The sequence below is a fragment of the Ovis canadensis genome, chromosome 10 (genome assembly GCF_042477335.2).
Source record: "Ovis canadensis isolate MfBH-ARS-UI-01 breed Bighorn chromosome 10, ARS-UI_OviCan_v2, whole genome shotgun sequence".
Classification (NCBI taxonomy): Eukaryota; Metazoa; Chordata; class Mammalia; order Artiodactyla; family Bovidae; genus Ovis; species Ovis canadensis.
The window spans coordinates 41,792,859-41,820,774 of record NC_091254.1 but is presented as its reverse complement, the minus strand read 5'-3'; the positions used below and the strand labels follow the sequence as shown (position 1 = coordinate 41,820,774).

At 38.9% G+C, this 27,916-nt stretch overlaps 1 protein-coding gene across 2 annotated transcripts in view; it reads right to left on the bottom strand.

Moving 5' to 3' along the window:
• STARD13 (StAR related lipid transfer domain containing 13) overlaps positions 1-22,062 on the bottom strand; it is a 505,433-nt gene extending 483,371 nt beyond the window's left edge. For both annotated transcript variants that reach the window (XM_069601576.1, XM_069601578.1), the window contains exon 1: positions 21,958-22,062. The gene's annotated coding sequence lies outside the window, so the exon portion shown is untranslated. The remainder of the gene's footprint in view (positions 1-21,957) is intronic.
• Positions 22,063-27,916: the final 5,854 nt, after the last annotated feature.

The following is a 27,916-nucleotide window of genomic DNA, read 5'->3' as shown; positions in this document are numbered from 1 at the left end:
AGTCTCTTTTCCAAAACAATGAGGGTGCCTCCTGGAACACTTCACTCCTTCCCAGGGAATCTCTTAGGTCAGATCTGAGGACAGCCATTCTCTGCAATACTTACGGCTAATGAAAGCAACCAGAACTCTGGAGACTTCCCTATCCAGGTGCCTGAGCTGTTTCTAATGCCAGACTCTAAAAATATATATATCTTCCAAAGAAATAAGAGGAAGAAGTTATTTTCTGACCAAAAGGTTATTTTAAGGTACTGATAGTGTCTTTGAAACTGCCTGGACATCAAATTATTTTAGAGAATGTACAATATTTTCTATCATGTGCATGGCAATTTAAATACGGGCTTTTCTAGAAATAATGGTACTCAAATATTCAGAGTACTCAGATATTCAGATGGCTCCATTGTAATAATATGCATGTGATAAATTTGCATTTGCATCATTGGAGAACAAAACCCTTAAGTCAGAAACAGTAAATTGAAACACATGGAAATTTTCTTTCTGGAGGGAATCTTGCCAGAGCTTTGTTGCAAGTTCTTTGCTGCTAGCTTCTGGTGATAGGTTGCTTGCAAAGATGGACACAGCAGTCCTTTGCAATGTGACCTTGCCATTCCCTTCATCAAGAGGTGAAGTTTATTTATCCTTCCTCTTGCCTCTTGTCTGGCCTCAGGACTTGTGTTGACCAACAGAATATGGCAGAAGCTAAGTCTTATGATCTGTCAACCTCTGCTTCAAGAGGCCTTGCACCTTCTACTTTCTCCCCCTTTGCCACCCTGAGACCTTTATTTATGGTTAACCCCTTTGAGGCTGGAGGACCCCAGGGAAAGAGTGGCCTCACTGATAGGCAGTGAGACCATCACTGCCAGAGGACTGAATATACAGGTGACCTCAGGCAAGACCAAGCAGCAGAACAATCACTCAGCTGACCTTGGGGCAAGAATCCACCCAACTGCTGACCCACAGAATTGTTAGCAAATAAATAGCATATTCAAGCTGCCAAATTGCAGGGTGTTTTGTTATGAAGAAATTGATCATTGATGCAAGGATATACCATTTTCCTCCCTGTGAGCAGGGACTCTCTTGCTGTGGAGCAGGAAGTAGGATGGTCCATTAACATCACTAACCAATAGTAGAATTGAAGAAACCTCAGTCTCAGAGGATTGTCTAGTTAGGAGATTATTATCATACAAAACCATTTTGTTGTTAAACAATGTGAAGAGCAGGAGCTCTACCTCCTAGAACTGGAGGGAAGTGGCATTTCAGTCAGTGGCAGTGCTTGCTCTCTGAACGCTGTTTGATATGTGGAAAGGTTGCCAACATAAATGCCTAGGGGAGGGAGGGCATTCTTTTTTAAGTAAGGGTATCATCTAGGATGAATCTTATTTGCATAAATCAGCCACACCCTCACAGAGGGATTTCCCCTTTTCTTTCCCATCTGCCAACTGTAGCAACTAATTGGGAATTCTGTGACTTTTCCAGCTGGAGGGTATTACACAGAGCACACATCTGAGTAATAACTGACACCAGCTGTTGTCAGAGAGCTGATAATTTTTTTTAATGGAGAAAAAGTTTATCAAAGCCAGTGTAAAATTGGTTTATCCAGTTAAGGTCAATTGTAAGAATAGGACCACATATGCTGACTTTTCAAACAGAAATTGAGTATGTTCCTGGTCCACAGTCCTGTTCTTTCTCATTGATGAGCTACAGTGGAATGCAGCTAGTCTTGATCCAACTAATTTTTCCTCCTTGACTGAGAAGAATAATTGTTGTGCTACTCATATAAAATCTCAAAATGCAGCATGGTGAAATAAATACCATGTTGTTCTTTTTCTTGTATCTTTCTATCAGTGGCCTCCTTGTCGGGAAGATATTCTGCCTCTAAACCTAGCATGTGTGAAAAGAGTATGTTAAGCATTTGTGGATTCAATATAAAGACATTCAAGGGCTCCAGAAATTTCTGCCCAAGAATCTTTCAAACTCCCACACATCTTGGCCATGAGCTTCTCGGCACCTGCGTTGGCCCAGGAAGACCTGGGTGATGGGAAAAGTCAGGGTGTCTCTGGGGATCAAAATATTAGTGCTTAGTTTATTTTGTCATGCAAAAGGTTTTGCTTTAGCAAAAGGAATTAGAATATTTTATCATTTTGCACAATTCACATCATACTGAAGTTCAATTTAAAAAAAATTAAATATAGATCAACTCTAACCAGTCCAAAATTCTAGCCAAAGGGCTAGTGCAGGAGTTGAAATGTTATATGTAAGTCCTTTAAAAAAGTAAAAAGTACCATCTAATATAGCAATTTTATTTGTTGACTTTTAAATAAAACTTTTTAAAAGTAATTTCTTGGTCAAATAAATTCAATGATAAATTTTAATGATATGAAAGTTCTTCATACACAAGCAGGTTGTTCTTTTGAATTTAATAATTATATAAAGAAGTATGTAACACATTCAAAATGTAAAATGAATTAATTCAAAACAAAATGTACCTTGAAGTAAGAGACTTTCACTATCTGAAAAATTAATTTTAAATATATCTGCATTTTATTGATGTTGAAACAGTTTCTCTATACCTCTGATGTACATAGTTGTAAAAGGGTCTGGTTTGTATCTGCCCTTAGAAGAATGCAAAGGGATTTGGTCTCTTTAGAATAAGGTAGGAATCATGCAGAAATTCAAAGTATGTTTTTCTTTTTATTCACATCTCATGAGACTCAAAAAAAAATTATCTCAAAAAATATTTATTTCAGTCATACTAGTAATTCCCCTGATTTACTGTTTGGAGAAAGAATATATTCAATATTTATAGTTAACAAACAGCTCTCATAGTGTGCTTATTCCAGTTATGCACATGGAAGAATCTACTACTTTAGGTCAACAGAGGTCATTCAATAGCCCTGCTTGCTACCCTGCTCTTCCTATTCCGGTGCATGACCTGAATCATGAACTGTAGTTTGGCTTTCTATGTGTTTATTTATCAAATTTAAATACTTAACCAAATCCTGGTTTTGTTTGTTTGTTTTTTAATTCTAACAATGACAATCCTATTAGGTGGAAACTGTCTTGAAGGACCTTGGGCAACAAGCATCCACGTTATTGAATCCCTATCTCATTATGTGATTTTTTAAAATTCAAGATGGTATAAATGGGAAAGATCTAGCATATGTTTTGTTTCCATAGAATTAGGCCTTACCATTTAGAAAAACAGTATCAAGAATCTTTTTCTGACTTATGTGGAAAATAAGAGAATGTTTTTCGTCATTATTTTCATTTTATTGTCTATTTCACCAGGTACTCGTGAATATATTCATTTTTTAGAAACATTGTTATCTCATATGGGGCAATGGTGAGAGGACTGTTTGCTGATGTAAAAAACTTAAGATCTGGTTCCATCTGCTGTGCAACCTTAGGGAAACAAAATGAAGACATCTGCCATTTACTAAAGGCTTACTCTGTCCAAGGAGCTAAGAGAGTACTTTATCAGCCAAGTTTTATATTAATCTTTTCAACACCCTATTTGGTAGATGATATTAATTTTATTTCCAAATGCAAAAACTGAGTCTCACAGTGGTTAAGTAATTTTCCCAGGCTCATTAGCTGATGAGTGGATTTGAGTCAAAGTCTTTTAGACTCCAAAGTCCATGCTCTTACCTGCTTCAGATGAGTTGTAAAGTCAGCAGCTCTGGGAGCAAATCTCAGCTCTGCCACTTATTAGCTAGGCAGACCTGAGAAGTTACTTACATCTGTGTGCTTTCATTTCCCATTTGTAATATAGGAAGGATGCTATTTAGTCCAGAATAAAGGGTGGGTTTATCAAGACATGGGAGGGTTAATTAAGACATGTTAACAGAACAGTTTCCCATATAGTAGTCCATATTCCACAATAAAAGTTCATTCCTTCACTTTCCTCCTTCCCTGGGTCTCATTTTCCCCCTCTATGTATTAAGGAGGGTCTTAGATGGCAACCCACTCCAGTATTCTTGCCTGGAAAATCCCATGGACTGAGCAGCCTGGTAGGCTACAGTCCATGGGGTCACAAAGAGTTGGACACCACTGAGCGACTTCACTTTCACTTTCACTTTCGAGGTGTATAAACTTCAGAAAGCAGCTGGTGCAGTCTCTCCAGTGTATAGGTAAGGAAACCAGAGAAGAAGCAACTTGCCCCAAAACACAGTTGGTTAGTGAGTAGTCAGTGTTCTTATAGTAATAGTTTTTATTTTGTTATTGGAATGAGACTTGGACTTAATTTGACCAAATTACCTAAACCTGGGTAATCTAAGTCTATATAATTAATAAAATTCTAGTGTTTGTATTTTGTTTGTTTTTGAGTTTTGGCCCAGGCTCCTTTACACAGTTATTGCAAATATACTACATGTAAAAGACCTATCTAGTTATTGCTTGGCAGAGTTATCAAATGACCCAGCAATTCCATTCCTGAGTATATAAACAAGAGAAATGAAAACATATGTTCATGCAAAAATGTGTACATGAATGTTCATAATGGTCAAAATGTGGAAGCAATATAAATACTCTTTAGCTGATGAAATTAATAAAATGATATATCCATACAATGGAATTATTATACTATAACAATGGAATGAAGTACTAATATATACTATTACACAAATGAAACTTGAAAACATTGTGCTATATGAAAAGAGCCAGACACAAAAGTTGTGTAACATATGATTCCATTTATATTAAATGTCCAGACTAGGTAATTTTGTGGATACTAAAAGTAAATTAGTGATTGCCAGGAGATAAGGAAGGAAAAAATGGAAGATGCCTGCTATGGGTATAGGTTTCTTTCTGGAGTGATGGAAATGCTCTGGAATTAGCGGTGATGACTTAGTGTTGGCAGTATACTACACTCACTGAATTGTGCATCTTAAAAGGGTAAAGATTATGGTCTGTGAACTAGACCTCAAAAAATCTGAATTTCATAAAGAAAAGGGTTGAAATACAATTTGGTGAAAATTAAAACAAGTAAATATCTAAGAAGCATTCCGCCCATGGTGCAAAAGCTGTTAGATTAATTCCTGATTTTACTTTGGTTAGTCAGATATAGAAAGTTTTGGAAATACTTCTGCCTGATTTTTACATACCTCCAAATCTTCTGTAGCTGACTAAACTGAAGGAGTCTTTAATCAAAATAATAATCCTCAGGAATCAGACTCTGTGGCTTCTTGTTTTGTTTCTCCAATGCCAGTCCTGTGGCCTTTGACAGGCCACACCTATGGAGGAACTCATTTCTCTCTTTGTAAAAGAGTCTGCTTGCCCTGTCTTTGGGTCTGCTGGACGAATGCTGAGAAATAGGTGCACAAAATAACAGCATGGCATTTTACAGTTCTGAATGCTGTAGAAACACAAGTTAATAATAGGAATTTGTCTTTCTTACAATTAACTTTAATTGGACAAGCAGACCTAATCCCTAATGCCTTTCCAAATTCAGAATATAATTATTAGTGAGAATTTAACTTGAATTTAAATGTTACTTTATAGCTAAGTGGGCATAAACAACACTAATGAACCTTAATAAACTTTTATTTTGAATAGCAGGAGCTAAAATCCTGCCTGAATATTATACAGTTGAAATCAGACCTCCAGCAATGAATGCTTCTTTCAGAGAAGAAATATGTTTATTGACAAGAAATGATGATATTTCTCTACGACTGTCTGTAATATATTAACCCAGGAAGCTAATATATTACAGTCAACATTTAATGACATACAAGTCTGTAATAAATAGAGACTTTATTAATCACTACTATGCTCTCAAATTGAGATATTCTTATTTTCTCTCCCTCTGAACCCATTTCAGGTCTGATCATCCCAGGTAGGAGTGATCCTATTGTATGTATATGCTCTTGTATCTCCTTTATTGTATCTATTTATGTTTATATTTGTTTTTCAGTATTAGATGCAAGCCCGTGAACAGCATCAACTATGGTTCCTCATCTTTGATTCCCCAGCATTAAATATGGTGATTGGTACATAGTAGATATTTCACAAATGAATGAATGAGTGAACTAACCAGTGTAAATGGTTGGTAAATTTCCATATGAGCTTGGTGTAGGCAACAGCCAGAGGAAGGTCAGGAATTGGTTCCTGGGACTGCTGCCATGTACAGCTCAGGTTTCAAGTCTTGAAGGAAATGCTTGATGAAAATGAAACAGGAGAGTGAAAAAGTTGGCTTAAAACTCAACATTCAGAAAACTAAGATCATGGCATCTGGTCCCATCACTTCATGGCAAATAGATAGGGAATCAGTGGAAACAGTGACAGACTTTATTTTTTTGGGCTCCAAAATCACTGCAGATGGTGACTACAACCATGAAATTAAAAGGTGCTTGCTCTTTGGAAGAAAAGTTATGACCAACCTAGACAGCTTATTAAAAAGCAGAGACATTATTTTGCCAACAAAAGTCCATCTAGTCAAAGCTATGGTTTTTCCAGTAGTCATGTACTGATGTGAGAGTTGGACTATAAAGAAAGCTGAACACCGAAGAATTGATGGTTTTGAACTGTGGTGTTGGAGAAGACTCTTGAGAGTCCCTTGGACAGCAAGGAGATCTAACCAGTCCATCCTAAAGGAAATCAGTCCTGAATAGTCATTGGAGGACTGATGCTAAAGCTGAAACTGCAATACTTTGGCTATCTGATGCAAAGAACTGACTCAGTGGGAAAGACCCTGATGCTGGGAAAGATTGAAGGCAGGAGGAGAAGGGGACGACAGAGGATGCGTTCAAGAGAGAGGATGGCATCACCAACTCAATGGATAAGAGTTTGAGTGAACTCCGGGAGTTGGTAATGGACAGGGAGGCAGTCCATGGGGTCACAAAGAATCGGACACAACTGAGCGACTGAACTGAACTGGGTTTCTAGAGAGACTTAAAGTGCTGATGCTTGAAAATGAGCAACTTATTAGAAGCAGAGTTTTTAGTGCAGAAGAATTTAAGAAAGTCAACAGTGCCGTCCACTCAGTCCGTGCTGTCACACTCCCAGCCTACCTTTGCATTTACTGTTTTCCCCCACCCTTCTGTTTCAATTTGCAACACCTTCTCCCACTCCTTTCCACTTTCCTGCTTTATTTTTCTCCATAGCAATGGTCACCGTGTATTCTAACTTTTTATTTACTGCTTGTCTCCCCTTCTGCCCCACCAGGATCTGAATTCTGATTTTATATAGCCTGCTTTTTTCCTGCTCTATATTCATTGCTAAAAATAGTCCTTGGAAATAGTAGCTGCTCAGTAAATGTTAGGGAAGGAAGGTGTGAAGGAAGAAAGGAAAGGGAAGGAAAGGAGGGAAGGGAGAGTAGAGGAAGGAAGGGGAAAGGGGGCTTGGAAGGGAAAAGAACGTTAGGAAAGAAGAATGGAAGGGAAAAGGGAAGCCTAAGGCAATGGCAACCTACTCCAGTACTCTTGCCTGGAAGATCCCATGGATGGAGGAGCCTGGTAGGCTGCAGTCCATGGGGTCGCGAGGTCGGACATGGCTGAGTGACTTCACTTTCCCTTTTCACTTGCATGCATTGAAGAAGGAAATGGCAACCCACTCCAGAGTTCTTGCCTGGAGAATCCCAGGGACAGGGCAGCCTGGTGGGCTGCCATCTATGGGGTTGCACAGAGTCGGCCACGACTGAAGCAACTTAGCAGCAGATTCTAAAAAATATGTGAATTCCTGGCAAGCTTTTCAATACATTCAGGTAAACTTGTGGATGACTTACAGATTTATTTTTCTTGGCTCACAAAAAAATTTTCATTTTAAAAAAAGCTGAAAAACTTCCGTAGAATATCAGATTATGCACTTTTCTCAAACAATCAGGTCTGGTTAACTGGGCCTGTGTCCCATCCATGCCAGTCATCTAGATGTGGGGACATGGGCTAGAATGACTTAATAGGCCAGAGAATTTAGGGATGGAAGCTGATGTCTCTCCTGGATTTCCTGAATGGCTTGGAGCATTTCACTATGGATATGTAGCCCAGGAAGTCCTCAGAATAATTTAGATTCTTATGGAAACCTGCATTTCCAAAGGTGTTTCAATGAGCAGATCCTGCCCAGGATTTTAAGTCCTGGTTCACTCAGACCAGAGATCCCTGGGGCTTACCTGAGAGGGGCAGGTGTGCCCAAACAAACCCTCTTCTGATCCTCTGTCCCAAGAATTTTCCCTGGAGAGCCTGAACCCTGCAGCCCTCTAGTGAGGATGTTGGTGTAGGTATGTTAAGACATGTTCACCCACTGCAGTGGTGGTATCACAAAGCCTATTTAGCTCTAAAATATGCTCAATATATGATTCCACCCCCATGCATCTGTTCATTCATTCAACGAATTCATATTGCTCACCTACTAATGCCAGGCCGTGTACTAGGTATTGTGTATTCAAGTATTGAAGAAGATGCATGATCTCTGCCCTCACAGACCTCAGAGTATTACCAGGAAAGAAAAACGGGTAAATAATAAGTGATCGCATATTGCACAGGATGGTATCAAAACACAGCAGAGGCTCTGAAACTGTGGACTTAAAGTTCAACATGTAGAAAATATGCAGATGTTCAAAGCTTTTTCCTAAACTGCTTGGGGGTAAGTTATAGGGAAAATTAAGTCATTTTAAAATTTATTCTTCTAGGATACTTACAACATATATAAGCTTTCTCTGGAGTCCTTAATTTATTTTGAAATTTTTAGATGTAAATGTCTAAAGGCCACTTTGTCTCACTTTACCTACACAAATATATGAAAATGTTTTTATCTAAGTAGCTGAGCCCACCCTTTTGCATAAATCTGATCAATCTGAACATTTTCTCCAACCTACCTAAATTATTGCTATTTTCATTACCAATACTACTTACACCAGTAAATCTATCTATTATCATTTCTAGTTATGATTTTATTCTATAAATTATGTTTTTATTTTATAGTGTACACAGTGGTAAATATTATTTATTGTGGTAAATATATAAAACATAAAATTTTAACCATTTTAAAATGTACAGTCAAGTATATTCACATTTTTATGTAACCATCACCACCACCCAGAACATTTCATCATTCCAAGCTGAAAATCTATACCCTCTAAACAATAATTCCCCATTCCATTCTCCCCGAACCCCTGGTAATCACTGTTGTTTCTGTCTCTATGCATTTGTCTGTTCTAGGTAGCTTATATAAGTGAAATCATACAGTGTTTGTTCTTTTGTGATTGGTTTATTCTGCTTAGCATAATGTCTTTAAGTTTGGTCCGTATTGTAGCATGTATCAGAATTTTATTCCTTCTTAAGATTGAATGGTATTTAGTTGTACATATATACCACATTTTGGTTATCCATTCATCAGCTGATGGACATTTGAATTGGCTATTGTGAATCATGCTGCTATAAACATAGGTGTACATATGCTTATTATGTTCACATAGTGCTCTTAATTTTTCAAAGTGCTTTTGTGTCTACAACTCATAAACTCTGTGGGAGATAGAGTAGTTAGTATTTTCCTCTTCTGGCAGATAAAAGTCCAAATTATTGAAAAATTAAGTCGCTTATTAATACAGGGATAGTTTCTGACTCAGCCTAGAGAATCTTTTTCTTAGCATACTTTTTATTATTCACTGCAGTAATCCCTTCACCAGCAGGGATGCAAAAGGAAAAATATCCTCATTGAGTTGCAATTGTAGGGCAGAACAAAAGTCTTCTTTTAGTTGGATATGGTAAATGAAATCAGTAGGCCTGCAGTTTGGGGAAAAAATCAGTTTTAAAAATTTATCTTTCAAATATCATTGGCAGCTATTTTTTCTAGCAAAATGACTTTCTAGGCTAGCTAATCCAGACCTAGCCTTCTCTATTGCCCCTCAACTGCACCATTGCTCATAAAATTCAGATTTCCCATGTACTCGAACCTGGAAAGTATGTCTATAACCCAAATAAAATATCTAAATCCTGATTACTCATGGGCTTAAATCATACCTGATATAGTTTCACCTTCTGTTCTTGGATAACAATCTTCTTTAAATTCCAGAGATACCAATGCTCTGTTTGAACAGAGCTTTTGAGAAGTTGAGAGGTCCTCGAAAGACCTTTGAGGGAGGAAAGTAGAGGCTAGGTACACATGCATGGCAGCCCACGGACTGTGTCCCTGATGCTGCCCTTCCCAGTGAGGGTCCCGCTGATCTGTGCTGGAGCAGTTTGTCTAAACTAAATTCATATGTTCCTTTATGTCAATAATATTAGGCTAGATTTAGTTTTTTTTGAAATAGTGCTGTTATGTGTACTACTTCTTGTAGTTTCTATTGGTTTAAAAAGATATTTCCAACAGTTAAAACTGCTCAAAGTAACACTTGTGTTAATTTGATTGTATATAGACACACTATGGCATGTATAAAATTACATTAAAATTTGCTTTGTCTTGAAAATGTTGTGATTGAAAGACTACTGGAAACTGTGGCAAAAACTGTTTGAAATCATCAATACTCTTCTTAAACAAGCTTAGAATTCCAGTCAGTCTGTGGCTGGTCAAGGGAACAGGATACCCTTAATTTGCTCTGTGGCCCCCAGCAAATCAAACCAAGTACCTTCACTTTACAATCTTGTCCCCCTCCCCACCCCAACGTTATCTTAAGTTGAGAAGTCAAGTGTTTGTTTTATACCTCAACATGGTCCAGGATCAGGCTGTTCTCCATTGAGGATACAAAAAAAGAGGATGAAATGCCTATTCTTGGGGACTTTCCAATCCAGTTCGGTTGAGAAAAACCTCCCCCTCTTTACCAGATATGACTCCTAGGTTTGTAGCTGTTTTCTGAGGAAACAAAGAGATAGAAATCCACTGTGCTCTAGCCCTCTTGTAGTTAGTTGCCTCAGAAGAGATCACAAAGGGTTAAGATTAATGTTTAAAGCTCATACCCATTAATTTGAAAACAGCCACAACCCCATTACTTACATGGGTAAAGAGACATAAAATCTTCCTAGAAAGGAAATATAAAAAGCTGATGAAAATCTGAAAAAAAAAATTGGGGGTCTCGATGGCAGTAAATAATAATAATACAAATTAAAATGAGACACTGTTTTTTCCATATACTTCATAAGGTTTGGAGAATATTAAATTCACTGTTGGTGGGAGTGAGGTGAAGTGTTTATTCTCATTAACTGCTGATAGTAATTTGAATTAGAACTATATTTCTAGAAAATAATTTTCTAGTATCACACAATATTGCTTTTAATTATAGAAATCTTAGAACTAGTCTCAGTAAGTGATCAAGATACTTTATGGACAGAAAATTGATAGCATTTAAAAAATAGAAAAGTTGTAAACAAACTAAATGTTTAGTTGCTTGGGTATAGTTTATTACATTTTATGTACGAAAAAATGAATTATGATGCATCAAATATTCACATGAATCTTTTTATTATAAATTTTTAAAACATGGAGAAATATCTTTGTCATGTTTTAATTAACAGAGTAATTGTATTACAAAGAGTAATACAAATTATATATAGTTTGGGATCAATTATTTTGGAATAGTAGAAAAAGAACTACAGAGAAATAGATAAAATGTTAACATTGGTTATCTATATGGGAATGTTTATAAGTGATTTTTTTTTCTTTCATTTTTAACCTTTTATATATTACACAAGTATTCTATAGCAGTCAGAAAAAAATATGTAAAATAAGTGGTTAGAAAAAGAAAAAGAAAGTGGCCATGTGGATGGATATCCAGAACATGGTTCTAAGAATAGAGACTGTGAAAATATTGTTGACTTATTTATTCTTCCCATCTACTATCTGTCTGACTTTGGGGTAAATCACATAATTTATGAAGCATGTATTTTCTCATCTATAAAATATCATATTAAACCTCCTCCCAAGTTTGTTAGGAGAATCATTTGAAGTGACAAATATGAAAAATACTTTCAAGATTATAAAATACTAAGAAAAACCTAAAAGATGAATTGAGGTTGACCTTATGACATATTTCCATGTGGTGACCATCAAGTGTGAGGGTATAGGCTGTGGCCATACAACATAAAGAAACCACAAGGCTTAACTGAGGACAAATTCATAACCCACTAGGTGCCTATTCTAGGGCCTTTCTTTGTGTGGGTTACCACCCGTAGCATTGGTGATCTGGGAAAGTGGTGGTAAGGGACGGGGGATATAAAGCTTGGTTGGCAGTGTAGGCCAGGCCATGAAGGGCTTTAAAAGGTAGGCTGAAGACTTTATAGGTTTATCATCACTGGTTAGGATGGAGGCATATTAGGTGTTTCATCTGCTTTGGGCCTGGGTGTTACAGAGACACCTGGTTTGGGGATAATGGTGGCTCAGACAGTAAAGAATCTGTCTGCAATGAGGGAAACCCGAGTTGATACCTGGATTGGGAAGATCCCCTGGAGGAGGGCATGGCAACCCACTCCAGTATTCTTGCCTGGAGAATCCCATGGACAGAGGAGCCTAGCGGGCTACAGTCCATAGGGTCACAAAGTTGGACACGACTAAGCACAGCACAGCACAGCACAGCATAAGAGTGGCCAATTTGCTGGATAGACTTAATGGTCAGGGGAGTGGAAGAAAGAGGCTGGCTAGGTCAGAGTTTTGGCAGTTCCTGAGATGATGTTCTCAACAAGAACTTGGTGGGAGGAAAAGAGTAAATGTCAGAGAGATTTCTCAAGGAGAGAACTTGCGACAGATGGAACACAGAGGGTAAAGAAGAAGAAAGACTCAAAGATATCACTGATATGTCTTCTCTGGGGGACAGGAAAAGGGCTGCATTCCTTATCAATCCTGCCTAAGAGACTGAATGTACAAGCCGACAATGGCTAGACCAAATGTAACAGCTGAGTTCCGAGGCCAGCCTCTGAGCAGTGAGCTCATCAGAGTCAGGACTTGGCAAGAGATGGTCAAATTCCCTATTCTATTTAATCCCTGCTTCCAACTCAAGAGTTAATTAGCCACAAAAAAAAAAAAAGAAAAGAAATGTTCTCCTAACGAATCATATGGGATGCTGCACTTCTAGCTAGCCCTCCTCCTGCTTTTGTCAGCAGTGTCCAGAAAGATCACACCTTTTCTCACCTTCCCTTTTTCCACTATAGCAGGTGTCATGTTCCTCTCCCTTCAAGTCCCTGAAGTGCATGTGGTGGTGGCTGACTCCCTTGTTACTGTAAACTCTAAATAAGTCACCTCCGTTTGTTCTCATTTGGATGGCCTTTATTTGTTTCTGCTCTTCCATGTCTATCCTCAGTTCAGTCACTCTTCGCAGTAGTATTATCTGGCAGACAATTTGATGATTTGAGAGAAAGCATCACTAGGAATCACTTCTATTCCTCAAACTAATTCTGTGGCTTTGGACCATCTGTTAACCTGTTGAACACCCATTTCCTGAATCTGTAAAATGAAATGTGTCCATCACAAGGTGATGAAACTCTGTGTCCTGGTGTCCAGAAGACGTAGTCTGTCAAACTGTAGAGTAGAAGTCCAACAGATCCTTAACACATATATTTCCCTGCCTATAATTTTCAGAAGGAGAAAGAGAGAAGGAAGAGGGAGGAAGGAGAGCAGAGGGGGAGGAAGGCAGATGGGCTCTCTCAGATCTGATCCAGTTTAAAGCTTCTCTAACAGGGAAATGAGAGGCCCATGGTTTCCAAACTCCCTTGAATAAGGAGAACAGTTTGCTTGCCTAAACCTGCCTCTACAGCACCTGTTCCTCCTCCAGTCTGAGCAGTGATGAAGTCTGACCTCACCGCTCTGAAGAGGGCCTGACAACCTGTTAACAGGAAGGGAAGTGCCCACGTGCAGCCTCTGCAGGAGGAATGAGAATTAGGCTGCACAGACGCCAGTGGGGACTGGTTTCTGTTCTGTCCTCACCCCTCCAGAGATGAAACATTTATTTAACCCTAGCAATTACATGTCCTTTCCAATTAGAACTCAGGACCTGGGAGGGGAAAATGTAGGCGTGCTGAAGAGGCACTAATTTTTCAACATCACATTCTATTCCACTTGGTACCTTTTTCACCACATGAAACTATCCATGCAGGCTTTCTCGATTCTATGTATTCCTGCATCTACATATTTTCTTGATTCCATGTATTCCTGTGGTCCATTGTCACTCATCACACACATTATTCAATTGGTTTTCACAGTCATTGAGTCTTTGGTATCATAGTGAGAGAGAACAAATCAACATTTGGGGTTCAACATAAATAGTACATTTCTTCTGAGGTTTTCTTCTCTGAGGAAGCACAGAGCTACAGTGACTTTGAATTCGGTTAAAAGTTTGAGGCATTCACAGCTTGCTGCACGTGATGGACCTACTAATACTCTTTCTCACCTGGAGGAAATAAGTTGCTTATTTTGAATTTCAGTTATCAAATTTAAAAACTTTACTCCTCTCAACCAAAAGGATACAATGAGACAGTGTGAGAGAAACTGTTTATAGACTATGTTGTAAATGTCACAATGATGACAGAACAGAAGGCCAGAGAGATGGAGTCCCTGTTACTAGGCCACCCTTTCAAGGTCAGGCACCAATCAGTGAAGCATCCAACAACATAACTCAGGTTCCTTGAAGGCAAGTCCCTGCTTCCTATTCAAGGTAATTCTTGATCATGTTTTAACCTGTGACTCATTGTACATAAAAATCAGAATAGGAGGAACACCTGAACCCTTTGACATCTTATGCAATTCATGATAATCTTCAAGAAAGCACCCCTGTGGCATTTTTCAGATTCTCAAGGTATATATGATTCCCCATGCCCACCCCCACAAAAGATAGAAAAAAAACATTAAGAACTCTTAATCTAATGCTATAAAACATGAAGGAGGATATCAAGTTAAGGACAAAAAATAAGAAAACAATCCATGGATACTGCTTGATTTTATCATGGTCAAGAAGTAATGGTTACTTTTGTACCTCTAAGTAAGTAATAAGAACATTCAAATTATTCCTTTTGACCAGCAGCTCAAGGGAAACGATGCTTTTTCCACCAGCTTCCTTCTCCCAGTTCCACTGTACTGCTGAATTTTAATGGAAAGACAATGCCTAATAGGATCATTTCAGAATATGGAGTAATTACTACCTAGGCTATTTTTTCTCTTGCAAGGGAAAGTGCTTGTTTATTTTGGCTTTCCCATGTTTCTCCCAATAATGAGGCTAAGTAATGTTGTTGAACTAGAGGCTGGCTGGCTTTCAGAAGCAGCCATTGAGAAAGGACTGATCTGAAATGAGAGAAGAGGGAACCATTAAGCTAAAAATGAAATGAATGCCAAGCCTTGACTCTCTCCAGGGTTCTCTTATGTGTCATAACTTATGCTTCATGAAGGTCCCAAGGGGGGAGGTCATAAGTCAATGTCACTTGGCTGGTTCAGTGCAGGCCACTGGATTCAATGTGTCAGTATACTCTGCCCCTGACCACAGGGGCCTGGGATAAACCAAGACATAAAATAACCTGACTTGCCCCTGAAGGAAGAGAAGCTGCTGCTAAAATGAGACTTGGCCTTTTAGTAAAGTCTACACATCCCTTTGACCCCAGGACTTTTGGCAGAATTTCTGGGAATGGCATGCCACAGCTTCTTAATATCTAAACAGCAGAAAATTTATACACCACCTCCATGGATCTCAGAAGAAATGGCCAACAATTCTCTGAATGCATGCTATTTAAACGTTACAGATATATGGTTCAGGACTCACTATACAGAATCATAGCATTTATGGGTAGCGTTATGGACAAATCTTAGATGCCATTTTAGTCTAGGAATTACAAGCTAGAGAGAAGACTCCTTGGCAATGTTAATTGAACACAGTGGTTACAAGCTGAGACACTTTGTATCTAGTTGCTTGGTTTTGAATGCCAGTTCCACCTCTGCACTGCTCTACCTCAGTGTCAGCATGTGAAAACTAGAAATAATTCAGGTTTCTACATCATAGGGGGCTCTGAAGAGTAAATCAGGTAACAATATATTTAAAGTGTTTGCGGTATCTGTCAAACTAAGTACTATATAATGTTTGCTCATATTGTTGAAGAATTTCACACAGTGCTACATAACATTATTATACAGTTTTTAGTGCTTACTAACCACAAAAGAACCTACATGTACATGTATTTGAGAAGTGGTAAATCATGTATATGGGATACATCATCTATTCAGTTTACACAGCATATAGGGAATATTCTCGGACCAGTTTCAGCTACTAGAAGTAAATTCTCTTTCCCAGGGTATATACAGGGTTGGAATGGAGGCTAATTAAAAGCAGCAACAATAGGAATTTAAAACTTTATTGAATGTTCCAGTCGCCATGCTAGGTGGCTTTCCAGGTGTGATTTTATTTCATTCACCTGACAGCCCTACCAGGTTAATACTATTATGATCTCTATTTTTCCCTGTGAGGAGACAGACTGATAACCCTTACATGCCTTTCCCAAAGCTGGCATGTTGCTGGGCCTAGCTCTAAATCTTAGGCCATGCTATAAGTCACACTCTGTACTGACTTCTTTCCAGTGACTCTAGATTAACAGCAATGGAAATCATAGATTTCTGAGAATCACTTGCAGACCTGGGATAAAGACTCAGCCTTGAGCCAATAATCAACAGATGCAGATGGGTAAACAGGAGCACAGACACAGAAAAGTAACCCTTGTAGAAACAAATGGAAAGGAGCGCAGAAGTCTCTACCGTGTAAACACAGTCCTAGCAGTGGCACAGGGAAAGGAGGTCAGCTCATCAGTGGTTTCCCTCTTCTCCTGAATCTTCTGTCATTTCAGAGTGAATTCACGCATTTTCCAGCCTCTAATGCATTGGCTCGGCTGGTGTGTTCCACACCGTCTCCTGGATCTCAGATGGTCCTTGTCCTTTGAGACTTCCATAGCTTGTTCCACTGCATCTGAAATCTTTCCCCTGGTTGCTGACACAATGTGAAGACTATTTTCTTACCTGACCCTGTCCTACAGGGTCCTGCCTGTCCAACCATATGTTGTTACAAAATTTAATCAATTATTCTTAATCTTCTAGAGACTTAAAGATTTCCCCTTCCCTTCTGGGCTAACTACTACCCTCCTCTCTATATTCACCCACAGATGCCTCAGTAACATTGAAATGAAAAGATCCTCCGGAATAGGAAGTCTTAAAGGCATCATATGAATTGACCAATAATTTGGACTGTAGGATTCAAGGGTAGTTCAAGGATGGAATGTATACTCACAAGCAATGGAAGTCACACAGATTGGGCTGTAACTAAAGGCTTGCACTATAGTTAGCGCAAGTCTCTGAATATAGCATGTCCCATGCATACTCCTCCATTATGTTTCTAACAGTGTCACCAAAGGCCAAGTTGCCTCGCCTACACTGTATAGAATTTATTACTATCAACCAAAATTACAAAGTTTTATTTCACAAGTACAAGTTCTTCCAACTGGTATTTGTACATTTACACTTACAAACCAAGTGAAGAATCTTATATTTATCATTGTTGTAAAGGTCTAGGAAGATTCAGATCATTATTCCAACATGTTAAGATCTGTTTGGATTTGATGATGTCAAAGCAATAATATATTAAGAAATTTGTTAAACATACACTTATCTAAAGTGAAAATATTAGGGTAAGACCAATAACAGAGTTTTTTTTATAAGCCAACACCAATCAGCTCCCCCTATCCCCAGTTGCTAAGAAGTATCTCTAAGTATGTTCATTCAACTAGTTATTAATCTTCTAATTGCATTAGCTCAGCTCATATTTCTTAATCTTGTCTCCAATAACATCATGAAAGAATTGCACAATGCCCCACTGAAGTTCATGTGGTAAGTAGTATTTTGTCTATTGCATTTCCTTGAACAATGCTTCCCACTAATTTGGCCAGATTTAATTTAGCTAAAAGCAATTTGACAAAAAACAATTTGGTCAAGAAGACAGTTTTGTCAAAACAATGATGTAGTTATAGTTAAAACAGAATAATGCCAATCGACGTTTTTTCAAAGTTGGTCATTTTTTTGAATACTCTGGACAGAATTGTGACCCATTTTGCACCTTATATATTTTTGTTCATATTTTGCCTTTTCTCAATAGTTTAATTTCTTAAATTTCTAGCTCATTTCCAGTTAGTTATTCCTATTAAGCCTTACTTATAATGCAGAATGAAACAATCTGACTATTCAGCAATTAATTAGAATGTAAATGTCTATCAACAGATGGATTATTTTTTTTAAAATACACTAGGTTTCAAATGCCATATGGTAAGTAAAATATCATATGTTAGTCATTGGAAACACATAGTAAAGGCTATCATACTCTAATGTGAACTCATTGGTTAGCCCTATTTGAATATCATTATGTTAAACAATTTTTTTCTGGTTTGTATTTATAATTTTCCTATAATGAGCATGTACTTGCTTAAAAACTCTAAAATAATACATGAATCACAGTGATGGTCTATTGTTTAATTAGTTTATTAGCTTCAAATAATTAGCTCCTTTTGCTTGATACTTAGCTTTTCTTGAGCAATTCCTTAATTGTTCAAACTTTTTACAATAAAGACAGAGTAATTGTTTGAAGATAAAGGATATACATAGTGATATAAATAAAAAGTTCTGAAAAGTTAAATAATGTTTAACAGCTTTATAAAGCTGTCCTATGTTTTATCACCCATAATGAAACATATAATGATGGAAGATCTTCATTTTCAATTAATTTATTGTGTTGACCATTTCGCTTTAGATCAAATTACCTTTGGCTATCCGCTTTTACATGCTGCCTACCAAGCTAATAATACATTAGAGAAAAGAAATGTGACCATCAAGGTGATTTTTTTTTTCAGTAAATCTATTCTAATTCTAGGGATCCACAAGAGATTCTAGTATCTCTTTTAGTTGTTCCACAAACCACTCCTTTAATAAACCATTTTTGAATCTTGCCAGTTTGTGAAAATTAAGCAATATGTCTAAGTTCCTCTTGAAACTGTCTAAAGACAGCAACGGGGAGTAACCTCCTTCTTAAAATAAGTGCTGGCAAATGTGGCTAGGATGACATCCAGGCACTTTATTCCAAGCATTTGCTCAAGGAAACTGCTCAACTTCTCCACCATCTGGCATCTCTACAGAATCACATCAAAAATATGACATATATTTAATATTCTCTCACCCTATAGGTATCCCGATGCTATTTTTCCCTTGACCCATCTTACTGTTACTACTGTGATTTTAAAAACCAGTGTGGTTCCCAGGGCCATGATTGCTGCTTGACCCTGTTCTTACCTCCTGGTCTACATTTACGACTGTCTGAGAGGGCAGGTGTATAGGAGTCACCAAAAGCTTCTGGAAATTGCCAGCCACATCTCCCTGAGCCCTGTCATGCTGCTACCGGTACCTAGGTGATAGGTTGCGCTTTCTATTATTTTGCCTAATATACAAAATTACATAGATACAATATTTAAATTATCTTCCATCTTGTCTGTGAAAGGATACAGTCAGGTTATTAACTTTTAAGTCATAGTCCTCGCTTTCCTAGGGCTTTTAAAAAATAAATGGTCTAACCATATCTCTCAGGGTTTTTGTTTACCTAGGTTTGCATGCTGGGTAATCTCAGTAAAAACTTGTAGCATGATTGAAGGAATGTTCGTCACATGGGATGTGAAATTGTAGAAGATAAATTCAGTTGTTCCTTCAGCCTTCCATTCATTCAATAAAAAGTGAAAAAAATAACAAAAGGAAACTATTAGCTCTAGAGGCAAATGAGCTTCTTTAAATATGAATTCTGTAATGGTGGTGATTTCAGCAGGGTTTGGTTGTTTACAGTGACAGCGAATTCTTATTTTTAGTCTTATATTCTAGTGCTTTTGTCTACCTTTTGGGAACTTCCCCCAAACATTGCAATGCTGAGAAATCAGAGTCTGAATGCAGCTATGCGGAAAAGAATCAAGATTTTCAAAGATGAAAAACACAAGAGCTTCAGTGGATCAATAGAGGAGATGTCATCCTTAGATAAAGAGAGAAATCTTGAAAAAAAAAATTATGATCCCTTATTAGGCAGTTTTTCCTGAACTGACATAGACAATATATTTCACCTTTGTTCCTCCCACAACTCTTTTTTTTCCCCCTCCTGCTTTTAATTTTACTAAAATAAGAAAAGGAATTCCTAAGAATGGCTGTGATATAGTGTCTAGTTAACAAAGCTAACACATTGCCTAAATATTTATTCTCACGTACAGGGTATTTGGATTGCAGATGTGCAGAAATATTGTCAGGTTAAAAATAACTCTTCCCACAAGGCGGTGGTGCACTGGAATGCTAATCTAAGCCCACTGCTTATCCTTGTGAGCCTTGCATCCTGGGTATCCTAGCTGTACAAAGTAAACAGCCCCAGCCTCATTTCCTAAGGAACCTCACCTTTTCTCTTGAGCCGTTTTTTTTTTTTTTTAAATTGTGCCCAAACTAGCAAGAAACAGGGCAATGAGAGAAGGAGAAAAATCCTCAGAGAGCCATCCTCCGTTCTCCCACATTCTTTATTGTGTGCCTGGTGAGGGAATTTTCTTCTCTTCAGGGCAAAGGTAGCTTAGACATTCTAATCCTTAGAGTAAGTAAGTACTTTGCTTAAACAGTGTGCAGCTTATCAGTAATGTGGTTCAAAGGGTAGGCTCATGGAAATACCTGGGGCCAGGTTAGGCATCTTAATCCTGGAAGGGAGAAAAACTGGAAGGCAGACGGCATCCAGGTCAGGTCCCACCTGTACTGCCACTTCAGACTTTAGGCAGGGTGCCCTTGCCCCTCTGGGGTTCACCTTCTCAGCCTGAAAACTGAAAGCAACTTGTATCCCAAGAATGTGCCCTGGAGGCAGTATAACAACACAGACCACAAGTCATGGGAGAAAGACAATAATGAGCAAGAATCTAATTGATCTGTGTGGATGCAGGTTGGTGCTGTCCATGAAAAAGGCCCAAAAAGAGGTTTGGAAATCTCAGGGCAAGTTTAAGATACTGACAATTAACTTAGTCTTCATGGAAGTGCCAAAGGCAAACTAGGAGAGAAGAGGCACCTCAGCAAAGATTTAAGAGAAAAGAAGTAGCATGAATATAGGTATAGGTCTTCTCCTTTATGGCCTGCAGAGCACAGACCGAAGATTCAGCATCTTCTCTTCCCCTCCAACAGAGAGAGATTTTACAGTGATGCTCCCTTAGGTCATTTGGATACCTGAAAGCATCCAGTATTCCACTCTCGGAGTCTGAACTCGAATGAAAACATTAAAAGCACCTATAAATTTCTACAGAAAGATTGGGATTTTTGTTAACAGCATTAGACAAGTAACTGCTTTACATGCATACTGTCGAACTTGTTCAGCAGCACCTTTTGTCTGACAAGCCTCTGACTCTTAGTCTGCATTAGAGTAACTTCTAGCCTCCCAACTTCATTTGCCACAGTCACAAGGAACTGGCCTGCACACAGCAACACCTGATCCCAGCAGTTTCCACCTCTTGCAGAGCAGTGCCAACACCACTGTAACAGCAGGGTTTCACTAATTCTTCTCCCATGCTTAAATTAAACAGGCACCCAGTGACACTTAAGATACAGACCCGCAGGCCTGGACTGACATTCGGTTACAGTTCCACTGGGATTTTCTCTCTACAGCACTAGTCCTGCATACAGCCCCATTTTCAAGTGGCAAAGATAATTTGATCCCGTTTTAAAGGATACTGATTACACTGAGAGCAGCGAGAAAACCTGGCCTATCCTGGGAACGTTCACACAAGTTTAAAAGTATAACATATCAATGTGACTATTTCATTTTGGCAGAATTTTTTTAAAGCAGTGGGTTTGTGGGTTTTTTTTTTGTCTTTTAAAATCAGAGCTGTATGTGCATGTTTGACAGTGAGCTGTTATTCTTAAAGGCAGCCCGAGCAGGCAGCATGTTAAAGTTTCACATTAAACAAAAAAGAGTTTTAAGAAATGTCCTCAAATTACATTCACAGTTTGAAAGTTCAAGAATTGTGGCTGAGCTCTGCTTACCTTACAGTTTCAGGTCCCAAGGGGTCTTTAAATTTAAAGCAGTACATCAACTGTGCAGGACTGATTTTCTTGCATGAAAGTCTAATCTGTCATAGCACCCAGCTCACCGGGAGGAGCCAGCCTCCTGTTCCCAAGCACCAATGAGAGAACCAAAGGAGCACATGTGGGAAGTGGCTTCCTTGAAAGCCTGTCACAGTCTACACAAGCTCTCTGTGATGGAGGTGCCAAATCAACCTTGGCTGGAAGCTCACAAAGCACCTCATTGTGAGTCCCGGACATCTCTCTAGGGAGAAGGAAAAGTTATTTAAAAAAAAAAAAAAAAGGCTCTAGTCAATCTGAAGTTTTCATGCTTTTGTTGGAATGGGCCTGTCATTCATTAAAAATATAGAGGAGCTATTTTCTGTTAATCAGCTTCCTGCGGAACAAGGATAACTAATAATAATACATCTATATATTGAGATAAGAGGGGAAGCTTATCTTTTCGAATTCTGCTACTTACTGGTCCTGGCTGGTGTGAAGGAGGGCTCCATCTCATTACTTAGAAAAGGGTCTACTCCATACGAATTGACAGGATGGTTTATTGGAACAAAACTCACATTTATGATTATGAGTACAACAATAATGTTTGTTAGCTTGGACCCACCAAGCCCAAGGATAAAATGAAAATCTACCGTATCTCTGTTATAAAATCATCAGTGACACTGACATAATATTTCAACTGGACTCTCCCATCAAGTTAACTAGAAGCCGTTGTGAGAAGGAATCACACATCTTCTCATGGGACAAAGATGTACAAGGACCAGAAAAACATTTGCCTGTGATCTCCATAGACACCTGCTTTAATGTGTTACAGAAAAGCATTATTGAATGAGGGGAAAAAAATTCAAAATACTCAAACCTCTTTAAAATCCAAGTGCTAAAGTCTTGATCCATGACTACCCTTTTCTTGGAGTTTGATGTTCAGTCCTTCTGCCATCTTTGCTCAAACACTAGCCTGAAGCAGTTTATCACAGTGAGCAGGTAGCTATAAATAAGAGAAAAGCAGCACCATGAAGTGGAGTGAGGAGACCCATGGTTCTGTTTGTATCATCGACTCTAAGCCCAGGAAAATCTTGAGGTCTCTGTGGGTCTCATTTTTTTGTTTTGTTTGTTTGTTTTTTCCTGTACAGTGAGGGAGTTAAACTAGTCCAGAAATGGAAAAGAGAGTGCATGCAGTCTCTGAGTGCAGTTCACCGGGTAAGAGCTAAAGTGAGATGGAAACATGAGTCTGTATTTCAAGGGCAGCTATTCCTCCCAAAATAACTGAGCCCAATTGAAGTGTGCACTGAATTATGCTAAATCCACTAATTTTTAAAACGAAGCTTGATATTCAAATATTTTTTAAATGTGAAATCTAAGTTATTATATATGTGAGTAACTTACTCAAAATGTTTAAAAATACTGTGAATACCAAATAAAATCTATCTGCTGGTTAAATTTGCCCTTCAGGCTATCATTTTAAGATTTGGCAACTCAGTTCAGTTCAGTTCAATTCAGTTGCTCAGTCATGTCCGACTCTCCGCGACCCCATGAATTGCAGCACGCCAGGCCTCCCTGTCCATCACCAACTCCCGGAGTTCACTCAGACTCATGTCCATCGAGTCAGTGATACCATCCAACCATCTCATCCTCTGTCGTCCCCTTCTCCTCCTGCCCCCAATCCCTCCCAGCATCAGAGTCTTTTCCAATGAGTCCACTCTTCACATGAGGTGGCCAAAGTATTGGAGTTTCAGCTTTAGCATCATTCCCTTCAAAGAAATCCCAGGGTTGATCTTCAGAATGGACTGGTTGGATCTCCTTGCAGTCCAAGGGACTCTCAAAGAGTCTTCTCCAACACCACAGTTCAAACACATCAATTCTTGGGCGCTCAGCCTTCTTCACAGTCCAAATCTCACATCCATACATGACTACTGGAAAAACCAAAGCCTTGACTAAACGGACCTTAGTCGGCAGAGTAATGTCTCTGCTTTTGAATATGCTATCTAGGTTGGTCATAACTTTTCTTCCAAAGAGTAAGCGCCTTTAAATTTCATGGCTGCAATCACCATCTACAGTGATTTAAGTAATATTAAATCTTATCCTGCTGGAAAATAAATAATCCAGGGAAATTAGTCTCTAAAAGAAACTGTCTTTCAGCATGGTTAGTGGTCAAAGTAGGACTTAAAGAAAAAGCTGCCTAGTAATTTGGGGTGAAATTAGGGACCTTTGCTGCCCTGCTTTATGATGGTGACCACATGATCAATGACCTCATGCATCCAGTTTTCCATGGAAGGGGCTGGAGTAGGACCTAAGGGATCATTAACACTCTAAGAATCTGATGAAGGAAAGGAGGTAGGAGAACCTACACAGGGGAGAAAAGAAAAGATTATTCCAGTAATATAAAAACCAACTGAAGGCAGGGCTACCAGTCTTATCTCAAGACTGAAATACCAGAATTAAAAGTTCCAATACGGTTCACAATAAGGAGCTAAATTCAGAAATTGAGAGGAAGAGAGGATTTCTTGACTTGCTGAATAAAAGAGATGTTGGGCGATTGAGTGGGGTGGAGATGTGTGCAAAGCAAAGTTGACTGAATAAGCCTTTCCTACATCAAAAGGCAAAGTTAACATTGAGATTACTGTCTGAGGACCCTGAGGCATCTGAGCAATGCCGTCCTTTGTGAGCCACTGGATGAGCTCTAACTGGGTGGAGAAGGTCACATTATGAGTGCTGACTCATCCTTGTGAGGGAGAGGGTGCTGACTCAGCAAGGACCCAGGCGAAAGTCCTGCAAACATGCTCAGTTAACATTTGTCCTGGCTGATGGACCCTGGCCCAGAGACTAGACCAAAGACCAAGACAGGGAAGTGGTGGTTTAGTCTCTAAGTCATGTCTGACTCTTGCAATCCCATGGACTCCTCTGTCCATGGAATTCTCTAGGCAAGAATACTGGAGTGGGTTGCCATTTCCTTCTCCAAGGGATCTTCTGGACCCAGGAATCCAACCCAGGTCTCTTGCATTGCAGGCAGATTCTTTACCAACTGAGCTACCAGGAAAGTCTAATCCTTCAAGACTCAGCTCTAATCTCAATCATTTTATTCCAGGAAATCCCTCTCTTAACCTCTTAGGCTGCCTTTCTTATAGAACATCTTTTATTTTATTTTATCTTGGTATTGTACTTAAAGTGGATTTTTATTTTTATTTTTTTCTCTACTTCTCTGTCTACCACATTAAACTATGGATTGGTTGAGGTAGGAATATCATTCTCATATTTCTTAAATCCAGGAATTTAGCATACTCTATGTCTAGCTCATGTAAGTGACTTAATAAATATTGATTGAATGAATTAGTAAATAGAAGTTAGCAACTGGGAGAAATACTGTGCATTATAAATGCAGTGAAATTAAAGTTATAAGGCAAATATTTGAGAGAAAATTAAGTTTAGATGAATTTTTCCTATGAGAATTATTTTTTCTCGAAAGTATGGTTAATATTTTTTTTCAGATTCATGCTGTTGTGGATTCTTATTTTGTATTTGTTCAATATAACATTCCTTACTACCATGTTTATTGCCTTTGCCATAACTCAAACTTTCTAAGCCGCCTTATTTATGCTTCCTAAGCATCTGAATTTGATTTAGGTCATACCTGAATGGTCTAGTGGTTTTCCCTACTTTCTTAAATTTAAGTCTGAATTTGGCAATAAGGAGTTCATGATCTGAGCCACAGTCAAGTCCTGGACTTGTTTTTGCTGACCATCTTTGGCTGCAAAGAATACAATCAGTCTGATTTCGGTGTTGACCATTTGTTGATGTCCATGTGTAGAGTCTTCTCTTGTGTTGTTGGAAGAGGCTGTTTGCTATGACCAGTGCGTTCTCTTGGCAAAACTCTATTAGCATTTGCCCTGCTTCATTCCGTACTCCAAGGCCAAATTTGCCTGTTACTCCAGGTATTTCTTGACTTCCTACTTTTGCATTCCAGTCCCCTATAATGAAAAGGACATGTTTTTGGGTGTTAGTTCTAAAAGGTCTTGTAAGTCTTCATAGAACCATTCAACTTCAGCTTCTTCAGCATTACTGGTTGGGGCATAGACTTAGATTACTGTGATATTGAATGGTTTGCCTTGGAAACGAACAGAGATCATTCTGTCATTTTTGAGATTGCATCCAAGTACTGCATTTTGGACTCTTTTGTTGACCATGATGGCTACGCCATTTCTTCTAAGGGATTCTTGCCCACAGTAGTAGATATAATGGTCATCTGAGTTAAATTCACCCATTCCAGTCCATTTTAGTTCGCTGATTCCTAACAGAAGCAGAAGATATTAAGAAGAGGTGGCAAGAATATACAGAGAACTGTACAAGAAAGATCTTCATGACCAACTTAATCCTGATGGTGTGATCACTCAGCTAGAGCCAGACATCCTGGAATGCGAAATCAAGTGGGCCTTAGAAAGCATCACTACGAACAAAGCTAGTGGAGGTGATGGAATTCCAGTTGAGCTATTTCAAATCCTAAAAGATGATGCTGTGAAAGTGCTGCACTCAATATGCCAGCAAATTTGGAAAACTCAGCAGTGGCCAAAGGACTGGAAAAGGTCAGTTTTCATTCCAATGACAAAGAAAGGCAATGCCAAAGAATGCTCAAACTACCGCGCAATTGCACTCATCACACACGGTAGTAGTAATGCTCAAAATTCTCCAAGCCAGGCTTCAGCAATATGTGAACTGTGAACTTCCAGATGTTCAAGCTGGTTTTAGAAAAGGCAGAGGAACCAGAGATCAAATTGCCAACATCTGCTGGACCATGGGAAAGGGATGAGAGTTCCAGGAAAACATCTATTTCTGCTTTATTGACTATGCCAAAGCCTTTGACTGTGTGGATCACAATAAACTGTGGAAAATTCTGAAAGAGATGGGAATACTAGACCACCTGACCTGCCTCTTGAGAAACCTGTATGCAGATCAGGAAGCAACATTTAGAAATGGACAGGGAACAACAGACTGGTTCCAAATAGGAAAAGGAGTACGTCAAGGTTGTATATTGTCACCCTGCTTATTTAACTCCTATGCAGAGTACATCATGAGAAGCGCTGGGCTGGAAGAAGCACAAGCTGGAATCAAGATTGCCAGGAGAAATATCAATAACCTCAGATATGCAGATGACACCACCCTTATGGCAGAAAGTGAAGAGGAACTAAAAAGCCTCTTGATGAAAGTGAAAGAGGAGAGTGAAAAAGTTGGTTTGGAGCTCAACATTCAGAAAATGAAGATCATGGCATCCAGTCCCATCACTTCATGGGAAATAGATGGGGAAACAGTGGAAACAGTGTCAGACTTTATTTTGGGGGCTCAAAAATCACTGCAGATGGTGATTGCAGCCATGAAATTAAAAGATGCTTACTCTTGGAAGGAAAGTTATGACCAACCTAGATAGCATATTAAGAAGCAGAGACATTACTTTGCCAACAAAGTTCTGTCTAGTCAAGGCTATGGTTTTTCCAGTGGTCATGTATGGATGTGAGAGTTGGACTGTGAAGAAAGCTGGGCACTGAAGAATTGATGCTTTTGAACTGTGGTGTTGGAGAAGACTCTTGAGAGTCCCTTAGACTGCAAGGAGATCCAACCAGTCCATTCTAATGGAGATCAGTCCTGGGCGTTCTTTGGAAGGACTCATGCTAAACCTGAAACTCCAATACTTTGGCCACCTCATGCGAAGAGCTGACTCATTGGAAAAGACTCTGATGCTGGGAGGGATTGGGGGCAGGAGGAGAAGGGGACGACCGAGGATGAGATGGCTGGATGGCATCACTGACTTGATGGACATGAGTTTGAGTGATCTCCGGGAGATGGTGATGGACAGGGAGGCCTGGCGTGCTGCAATTCATGGGGTTGCAAAGAGTCGGACATGACTGAGTGACTGAACTGAACTGAACTGAACTGA